Source organism: Acanthochromis polyacanthus, chromosome 17 (assembly GCF_021347895.1).
Source record: "Acanthochromis polyacanthus isolate Apoly-LR-REF ecotype Palm Island chromosome 17, KAUST_Apoly_ChrSc, whole genome shotgun sequence".
NCBI classification, from domain to species: domain Eukaryota; kingdom Metazoa; phylum Chordata; class Actinopteri; family Pomacentridae; genus Acanthochromis; species Acanthochromis polyacanthus.
The window spans coordinates 11,684,661-11,695,045 of NC_067129.1; the positions used below are offsets into that span (position 1 = coordinate 11,684,661).

The 10,385-nt window shown below is 43.0% G+C and overlaps 1 protein-coding gene across 5 annotated transcripts in view; it reads right to left on the bottom strand.

Annotated features, from left to right (window-relative positions):
* mtus2a (microtubule associated tumor suppressor candidate 2a) overlaps nt 1-10,151 on the bottom strand; it is a 53,049-nt gene extending 42,898 nt beyond the window's left edge. For 3 of the 5 annotated variants that reach the window (XM_022209414.2, XM_022209430.2, XM_022209397.2), the window contains exon 1: nt 10,012-10,151. The gene's annotated coding sequence lies outside the window, so the exon portion shown is untranslated. Of the gene's footprint in view, nt 1-126; nt 7,308-10,011 lie in introns of those variants that run through there. The other 2 variants (XM_051937777.1, XM_051937776.1) reach the window with 2 other exon arrangements.
* Nucleotides 10,152-10,385: the final 234 nt, after the last annotated feature.

Here is a 10,385-nt window from a genome sequence, read left to right on the forward strand (position 1 = left end):
GTCCTCTCCAGTTTGGTTTCAGAGGAGAGGTGGTCCAGAGATAAAACACCACTTACCTGTATTCATGGAGATGAGCATTTGTACCCCACAGCTGAGGTTTATTTGACAGTAGGAGGGCAAACTTACCTGTTGAATGTAGCCTTAGCAGAAAACTTGCCTTTTGATGCCATTCTTGGCAATGATGTTCCCACTTTAGTTGATCTGATGTCCCAGAGTAACCTGTTGGAGGAAGAGAAGGTTGATTCTGTCCCTAAAAAGTCAGAAAGTGAACCAGTGAACCCTGTGAATGTCCGTACTAGAGCACAAAAAGCTAAAGTCATGTTTGAGGAGCTTCCTTTTTGGGAGGAAGAGTTTGAGGCTCAGTCAGGGAAGCCCAGGAAAACAAAAGCCCAGAGAAGGCAGGAAAAATTTGCGTTTTCTTCACAAGAACAGAACAAGGTTGAGAAACGGTTTGTCTGTCTGGTTGTTCTGCGTTCTGCTGCTGGAGAAGCCATTGCTCCTACCCTCCAACGCACCTGCACCTTTTGCACTTGCACTTTTTGCACTTGCACTTTGATATTTTGTATTTTTGCACATTTGGAAAATAAAGAAGGAAAAAAAAAGAAAAGAAGTCGACCACTCAAATGCTGCTCAAATGCTTATATGTGTGTGTGGTTAACAAACCATCACACTGAATATTTGAGCAGTTTCCAAAGTTGGAATAGATTTCCCACCTTCTAATTATGTTTGCAGCAGGGGCGTCTGTTCTCATTAGCGGGTGGCTCCTCTGTGTGTCCTGTGGCAGCAAGCAAGCTGACTGCTAAGGTGGCAGCTTCCACCGCCTGTGGCATATTTGGTAGCACTCAAAATCTGAAGAGCCAAATTCTTTCCAATTACACTGGAAAGGGAAACGTTCAAATGTGATTTGAATTTCCTCAAGGTCATCTTGAAAGTAATTTGGAGATATCATCACGGTTTTGAGAGGAGTCTGTTAAAAGAAGATCAGCTTTGGGGAACTCGGTGAGCTGAGCGTGGTTAAAAAGGCACTTTGACTTAAGGTTTGCAATTATGGAACCAAAATTTCAGATAGCGTTAAAATAAAGCAGTTCTATTCTATACTGGTATTCTGCTCAGAATCCAAAATTACTGACAGATGCAGAGAAATTCATTCAGATAGACAAACATGTAGGATAATTCACACACTGTCTGCCCCAGTCAGTCTGTGTGTACATTGCTAATATTTATCCACGACTGGGGCACACAATCAAATAATTAGCTAATTAGAAAGCACGCACAGAAAAAAAAACTCAAAGAGGCGGGGAAGGAGAGGGATGAGAGTGGGAGACAGAGACTTGTGTTATGGAGCGAATTCTCCGAGAGGACATGGTGGCAGATCGATTACGGCACTGATGTAGCGCCGCAGCTTGTGCTGATGACAGCAGTCTTTGGAGGCTGAGCGCTAAGCTTGGTCACAGTGGCTGAACCAGAATAAGCTGCGTCTCACCCAACAGCGTGGCTGACAAAATCAATCTGGCAAAAGCCTAAACACGAAAAGAAAAAGCAGAAGAACCTGTCGGAGTGTTTGAAAAAAAATAACCTGTTGTGATGATGAAAAGCACAAGCACAAGCAAGAAACATGCATTTTAGAAAGAGAGGGAAAAAAAGAAACACTTGGCAGGCTGTCACTGCGTTCACACTCTCTTATTTTGGTGAAATACATACAAGCATGCAGTAAGTACAGAAGATCACATGGGAGTGAGAATTGGACGGGAGGTAAGTTGATGTTTTTCTTTGACAGAAATATGAATTATGCAATTACAAATGTAACGAATGTGAAGAGAAATATCTTTGATCATCAGGCCTTTTCTGTTTGATCAGAGGATGATAAGACAGGGATGATTTCTGGCTTCTTGAGTTGTGTATGCACTATTGCCAACGGTGCTGCAGGCAAACAGTTCATTTACATTATTTTTTTATTTGTTTGCTAGTTATCCGCAAAGAATAAACAAGGTATCAGTGATGACATGACAGCTTCTCTCAGAATTAAATTGCTTTAGCATGGCACTAGCTTTTACCTTGAGATAGATTTCTGAGCATACCAAAGAGGACAGTGCCGATATTAGCGATGCATATATGCATGCTGAGGTGATCTGGGCTGGAATTTGTAATGAAGGCGGGCTTTGGTTCACTTGATGGTGAAATCGACTAGTTTGAGGTAACTGTTCGGTCTATAGCCCTCTCGGGAAAACAGGAGGAAGCAACGCCTAAGAAAAAATTGAACAGTCCTACTTCTGTTGTCATGGAAATGCCAAATCCCTGGGAATGGAAGAGTACGCGTCCTGACCCCTGCGTCTTCCATCAGGGAAAAAAGGTCGGTTGGAAACAGACAGCACAGTTCTGAAGGTCAGCTTTATGCTTTTGCATTCACAGCTCACGCATACATTCTGCTGTGCATCACTTTCACATGCGAACTCACGCCCACGCACGATGAAGATGAGATACACAACTGCTCGAAATAGCTGCGTGAAGGAGCAATCACGTCCCTGCAAAACAGGCAGATAGACGCATCGCTGGAGCGATGAGAGCATGGGGCAGGATAAGATGATATCTCAGCAGTGATCAAGTTCAGTGAAGGACTTGGATTTGTGATTTTCACCAGGCTCCTAACCTATCAAGTGCTGCATTTAACCAGCGAAAAGCTCTTCTGAGAAGGGGGAGAAATGACGAGCTGAGAACATGACGTGATGGGGGTGGGGGTCTCAATGTAACTCGAGGTGAAAATCTAAAGTGGTGTACAATTGAGAGAAGAGACAGGCCTTCCCCGTCCTCGTTTTTTTTTCTCTGGATGTGAGCAGGAATCAGTCTGTGTGGGCGAGAGACTGAGACACAAACTTGAAGGTGGGTGAGACGAGACAAGCAGATGGATACAGAAAAGAGGAGAGCTGTTGCAGAAGGGCTGCGGCTTTTTTTTTTAATTAGGCTGATTGAAGGGAATACATCATCTAAGCCTCTATAGGATAAGCTATAGAGCCCTGAAGTTTCTGAAGTGACTTGGTGAGAGAAACCCAAGAGAGGAGAGTGAAATAATTATTGAGAATCCCTCACCAGATAGAATGCTAATTAGTACTGAATTACGCTCATTGATGGAACTGGGAACATGTTTTTGGATTTTATAAGTTTCTGTTCTCCAGGTAGACACGCGAGTCTCATGATAAAAGTAAGCCTGGACTCTAAGAGTTGCAGCTGGCTTGTCTCCTCCAGGCTTCTCATTTAGGGACTGTATGAAAGTTAAAATAGTTACACCAGAAAGATGTTTGTAATTAAGTTATACTGAAACAGAAGCTAGAAGAGATGAGTCATCGAAAATGCTTTTGAGGAAGAGAGAGAAGAGGAATTCATTTAACCGCTCTTGACTCCAGAACAGAGAATGAGGCTGAATTATTCAGCATGTTGCTATATTTTCCATAAATATCCCGAGATATGGGTATGAGGGTGTGTGATCTGATTTTCTAGGTGAAGGAGAGGCTCCGAAGACAATATTAAAAATGATGTGTAGGGTTTTCCTTTTTACAAAATGAAATATAAGATTCCACCCTCCTCTCTACCGAGCTCCCTCTCCAAAAATATGCAACTGCATCCTCGATTACATTTTGAGTTAAACGTATTTTGTCTCACAATGAATTTGTTTGTGCTGTACAAAAATACATGGATAATCAATATTACTGTTTCACTTGTACTGAATTGCTTTTCGATTTCTTTTCAGCCAACCAGTGATATATTAGATGGAGAATTTTGTCATCCTGGTAACCCAGAAAATGGAGGTGAAGCTTCAGACATGTTCAGCATTGTGAAATGTTCTTTTACACATGCAGCAGTTGGGGTCAGAGTGCAGAGTCAGCTTGCTCAAGGGCTCAACAGGGACAGCACTGGTGTTTTGACCTTCTACTCAGTAGCCCAGAGCTTTACCTGTTGAGCCAACACTCATCAAACTTAAGTATAAATACATTGGTCATACAAGAGACCTCCTCCTGGCTAAAAGTTTTGTGTTGTGTTGTGCAAACAGTGAACTTGCTACTACTTACATTATCAGGAGAAAATACATTTCTCTCTATAAGTAATTGAAAATGCAATTTAGCTGTGTAGGAGCATCATTTTTTGGTGGAACAGCCTTCCTCTACCAGCACAAATATTCATATAGATCCATATCAGAGGGTTTTACAGCTGTCAAGAAGGGCAGATTGTGAATCCTATTTTCATTCAGGGGATCAAAGATTCAGAGAAGAAAATCCATTTCAAAGGAATTTACTTCAGAATCTCGTGTATTCCTCTTTGTAAGCCGGGCAGGAAGCACATTTCGTATTCCGTTGCTGAGTTGGTTTACATTTTCAGAAACATATGTACACATGTGGCAATACAAAGAGTGTCACACACATCAACGCATGCCTGCATGCCTTCCCTTGGTGTCTTTGTTGTCGGTCCAACAGCACATGTGGTTATTACAGAAGCCATTTGTCTTTGGCACTTTGCTTTATTCCTCTCCTCCCCCATTGGAGAGCAGACAGGTTTTACAGCTCGGTGGTCCCAGGGGAACCCCGACACTCACACATATGCATCCCCTCCCCGTCCCACCATGTCTCCCCTGGATCCATATACATATTTCCGCAGAATTCCACCACATTGAAACAGAAGCAAAAGAGTGGGAGAAGCAACCTAAATGGGTAGAGTGATGATGTGCCTAACCATAATTTATGAATCTTGAGTGTTTCCACGTGACACCATTAGATTTAAAGCAAGATTTACATTAAAATGCAGTGGAGCAGTTATCCTTAAAGATGAAACCCTGTTCCTATAATGCAGCCCATGCTGGGTCTTTGCATGCATGTAATTAATCTCTAATGACATCACCCTTCCGTATCCTTGTGCAGTTTCCCAAGGCTAAATTGGGGTTGAAATGAGCATGCATGGGAGTCTAAAGACATGCATTTTAAGACTCCTGCACATTTGACGATAAACAGACACAAAGACAATCATCTTCTTGTCCATTTTGGAAAGAAAATACCGTGTTCCTTATGTCGCATGCCATTCACATAGAATCATCTGGCAGGATAAAGCTTAGTGAGAAAGTCTATTCAGAAATAAGCTAAGCTTTAGTCATCCAGCCCTTCTCCTCCCATCTCCCGTCAGCGACACAACACAGACAGAAATAGCAGCGAAATAAGCTAAACGCTCCATTTTCACAAGACACAATAGACACCCTGAAAACAGAATTTCACAAGTGATGATTCACTGAAGTATGCCTGAGTGTTTGGATGTGTGAACCAGGCAATAACTCACTGAGCACAGAAAACGGATTGCCATCGGAATAGGGACGCAGGCAACACCACAAAATACCCAGAAATAGCGTCTTGCAGCTGCTTGATTATTGTTTTTGCTCTGATTTTCTATCTAGATGTACATCCAAAACAACAACAGAGCTGCTCCTTATCAACGAGCTTTGCTTCTCTGCTAACTACAACACAATATAGTTCACAACTGCATTCGGTCAAGCATCGTCCCTCCAATGATTCCCGTCTGTTTTATCGCTTTCTCTTGTTCCATCACTTACTCCTGTCCTTTCCATCCCTCCAGTCCCTCCTCCACTTTAATGATACCAGTTAATAGGGGCAGCATGAAGTAATCAATCCTATTTCCATCCTTATAGATGGCACACCAGTGGACTACATCGGCCCAAATAATCCCCTCTCGGCCCTCCCCCCTTCTGTCTCTCTCTCCCACTCCACTTCCACATGCACACAGTCGGACACCTTTTTGTACCCCAGGGGGAGTCATTCTATATCACAAGGGGAACTGTAACAGGATTTCTTCAGGATCTTGGGTCAGAGTGGGTGGTCATACCTAACTGAATAAGGAGAATGAGAAAATCAGATCATCAGCAATAAAAGCTGATTTATTTCCTTATTGCGTGCAGGCTGGCAGCGTTTGCTACCTGCTATGGAATCGACAGAAAATCCCAAGATGCTGGTAATAGGATTTATTAGTCGGAGCGAAATGAAAAGTGACCAAACGCGCTCAAAACATGTTCGCACACAGACACGCACAACGTTTGTCTCGCTGTTATTTAAAGCGACGATGGCAAGCTGTGCTGTATTGTGCTAATCACAAAAAAACATCCAGAACCAGTAAAACTATCACTTTCTGATTAAGTGTGAGCTTCAGCCATGAACTTGAGTGCATGCCAAATTAGACACAAACAAACATGAGCATCACCTTCACACACAACTACGCACACTCAGGCAGTGACTATCACTGCAGCAGGAGCAGAGACAAAGAGACAGCGTCTCACTGGGAGAAATGTGGCTTGCAAATAAAAAGGTCTGTTGCACACACACAAACACACACACACACACACACACACACACACACAGTGATTTTACCATCTCTTTACCATCTCTTTAATTGTTATTTTTCTGCCTTGCTTCTGGCAAGTACTGAAAATGAATCTCCACTAAATCAGACATGGTCCCGCTTCACTGTCTGGTTTTGCTGTGCTGTGCAGCCCAAAAGGACGGACTGTAGTTTTGATGGATAAAGGGAAGACAAATGTGCAGGAGAAGGAGAAGCAACAGCAGGGCTGAGTTATTAAGTTAAAAACAAGGAGGAATCGCTCGGTAGATCGATGAGCGTGTTTAGAAGCAAACTGATGCGTCTGGGATGGAGGAGAAAATTAGGAGAAGGAGGAAGACGTATTGTAGATCCAGACAGGGGTGGCATAAAAGAGAGGAGAAAAGAGGGTGTCTGTCCACGCTGGTTGCTGGTAGCACCGCATTGTTATTAGCAAAGCCCCTCCACCCACTACCCTCACTCCTGTCGCAGAGAAAAAACGTTAACTCTTGCATGGCTGGTGGGTAAAACTGTACACGGCAGGACAAAGAGGAGAGGAGAGGAGTTCATTTCAGATGCAAAGCTGCGCAGATAAAAACTGCAATGACAGTGGAATTCACTGTGGGACTGTAAGGAAGGTGGTCACACAAACCCGCAGACAGTCACACATAAAAGCTGGAAAGGTGAGACGGCCCAGACAAAGAAAGGCTGAGTGTAACTGAAACAGGCTGAGTCACTTCTGTCGATTTTTAGGGAAATACACTAATAGAAACAAATGATGCTGCAGAGAGCAAGGAGGGGGTGGAAAGCAAAGGGAATGTGAAGGATTCTAGTTAGTATTGTAATGTGCAAATGTGTGTATGCATGTATAATGTGCAATTGGCAAACCCCAGGGGTGTGGGGGAGGGAGGATCGGCAAAGGATCAGGGAGAGGTGAGCGAAGAATAGGGCGAGAAGAGTTTTTTTTTTTTTTTTTTTTTGGGGGGGGGGGGGGGATGATGTGCAACAAAAAAAAAAGAGCAATATTTGGTAGTGGAATGTCTGTTTCCATACAATGAATAAAAGGAGGTGAGAGAGTACAGGACAGGGCAAAGAGCTCCTTTGGGAGCAAGATGCACATGAGCTGCTGTTCTGATAGTGGAGTTTATTTTTGGGAGCACGTTCATAGCTCAAAAAAGAGCAAATGTGGAAAAGTATAATGAAAAATTAATGCTGTGGACTTAACTGAAGTTAACTACAGCTCCTGCGGTTCTGTCTTTGTAAAAACATCGCCGCTCACGCTCGCATGCTCTAGGTTCATTCATAGAAATGCCTTAATTTGCCTAAAAAGACTTCTAATACAATTAAAATGACCGATAACAGAAAAATTGATTTAAAAATAGTTCCATCCGCAGCACTTCCCTTGAACTGGTTGCACATATTCAGCAAATAGGTGCACACACATACACTTAAGTGAAAAGGGTCTTTCATGTTGGCGCCTAACAGGACAGGGAAAAGCGTGTGCGTGAGTGTTTGTGTGCGTGTCATCAGCGGAGGCGTGCCTCTCCGTTCACCCTCTGATATCTCGCCTGCGACTGCAGGGGAGGAGCTAAAAGGAGCTCATCGCCACCTTCCAGACAAAGCAGTGTGAATTTGAGAATGCGTGTTTGCATATGTGTTGACACTTCATTCACATTGAATTCACACATGCATGTGCACTCTCAAACACTATACATCCTCACACCTAGCAAAGACATCTCTGAACTGTTTAATTAGGAGTGATCTTCTTATATTCAAAGACCACTACCATATCTATTTGCAAAACACTGTCCTATGAATTAGAGTGGAAAACAAAGCTATGCATGATTAAAAATGAATTAAACTTGGCACCTAAAACCTATAATTGAAAGGCATACTGACATAGTTTTCTTGTCCTTCTCTCCTTCAGCTCTCTATTTTCACCCTCCCTGTCTCCTCTCCTCCTTCTTCCCCTCTGTTCTGTCCTATAAAATGACCTTGAAGGTCGCACCGGTGCACTACACTCCTGGGCTTTGTGACAAACTGTCTTACCTGCAGAAACACACACACACACACACACATATAGTACATACACACCTGGAACCAAGCACTTCATCAAAACACACCAACTCACACACACACTACTGCTGCGAGTGGTTTTCCTGGCAGAGATCTGTTGAATTGATCGCTGTTCCGACATAGCAGAGGTCAGATGTAATGAATCAATCACACATGCATCAGCATCTAGAACAGCAACTACAGCAGACAGCGCGCAGCTACATGCCGAGGCCATGAGATCTGCTGCCCTGCTTTGATGCAACGTCAACCTCTCCATCCACATGACTGGGAGGGATTGTCAAGATTTAGCCAAATGAAGTGGAAGATCCACAAATGTGGGAAGCCTCTGATATTGGGATCAATATCGGCTGCAGACATTCTCGATAAACACTAAAAAAAAAACACACTTCCCACACATTTCATGAAGAACATCTCAGGGTGGAATCATATCGACTCAAGGCGAATTCTAAACAACTTTTACACTGTTGCAGAGCTGAAAATATTAAAACAACAGCTGCAGTCAAGTAAAAATAAAAAAGGTGACTGCCTCTAACAAAGACAGGAAAACTGCCCCCCACAGTCTCAAGGACAAGCTGATCATCAGACACCGATCAATCAGAACAAGAGACATCAGAGTGAAAGAGACCTTGCCCTCATTCTGCTCGCCTTTATTTGATCCATCGCTTCTTTTCTTTCCTCTGCTCTTGAGCGTCTAAGCAGCATAACAGCGAGTGCAAAAGTAACTACAGTGATAAGAATTCTACCACTGTATGTGAGGTTCCTCAGGGTTTGTATAGAAGAACTTAGGACTAGAAGCAAGCGTGCAGCAGTCTCATTCATGCACTTAGGGTAAAAAAAACAAAAAAAAACAATTTTAAACTTTGCATGGCTAAAGTCTGAGGCAGCACACATAAATGAAGAAATGAAAAATACAACAACATGTCACAGAACTATAAACCAAAATTCATCTAGGCACTTTTTTTCTCACACAAAACAAGAATGGTTAAGGTTGTGGTTTTTTGGAATCCAGCAAAAGAAAACATTGCACAAAAAACAGAACATTTGTGAAAAAGTAAACAGCATTTCTCACTAAATGAATACAAATTCTTTCAAACCACATCTCATGTCACCTCTCAGTACAGTGGATCATAGCTGGAGTAGAGTCTAAAGCCTATAATCTACGCTTGATCATTAGCAGCACCCTCAGAGAGTTGACCTGCACCATCCATCACACCAACCTGCTCTTCTTCCTCCCCTCACTTTCTCTCCAACCTTATTTTGAAATCTCACTTAGGATCTGCCTGTCAACTTCCAGTCATTTCTTCACCAGACAAAAAATAATCTTTAACAGGACCACAGCTTTGCTCACAAACTGAACTGAACCATTCCTGCGTAAATACATGGATCCCATCCATTTGTAGGTGCTGAGGCGAACCGAGCCAAAATCCTTACAAGCATAAAATATATGTGCGACACTTCTTCCTTTTCTTCATGCTGGCCTGCAAAAATAAAGCATCGTGGCGAAAAAAACAAAAAAAACAAAACAAAAAAAACACCCGCAGTCTGTTTCTCTTTTTTCTCACTACTGTGACTTACCTCCTGGTTTCTCTATAGTGTTGATTCACTGAAGAATGTCGGTCAGAATGCAGGAGTTGCAAAACGAAACACAAGCGCGTTTTTTTTCCTCCACTCCCCTCCTCACTCTCTGTGGATGCACAGAGAGAGAGAGAGAGAGAGAGACAGAGACAGAGAGAGAGAGAGAGAGAGAGGTAATGCGGAGAGGAGGAGGAGGAGGAAGAGGAAGAGGAGGAGGAGCGGTGCTGATGCTGCAGCCGACACCTGGCTGAGCATCCTTCTGCGCTGATGCTTTTCTCTCACTTTCAACACTTTGACTCCCCCTGCTGGATCATGGGAGAAGTACATGAGAAGGATTTCTAAAGACTATCCAAAGAAGTGGGCTGAAAGAAAGA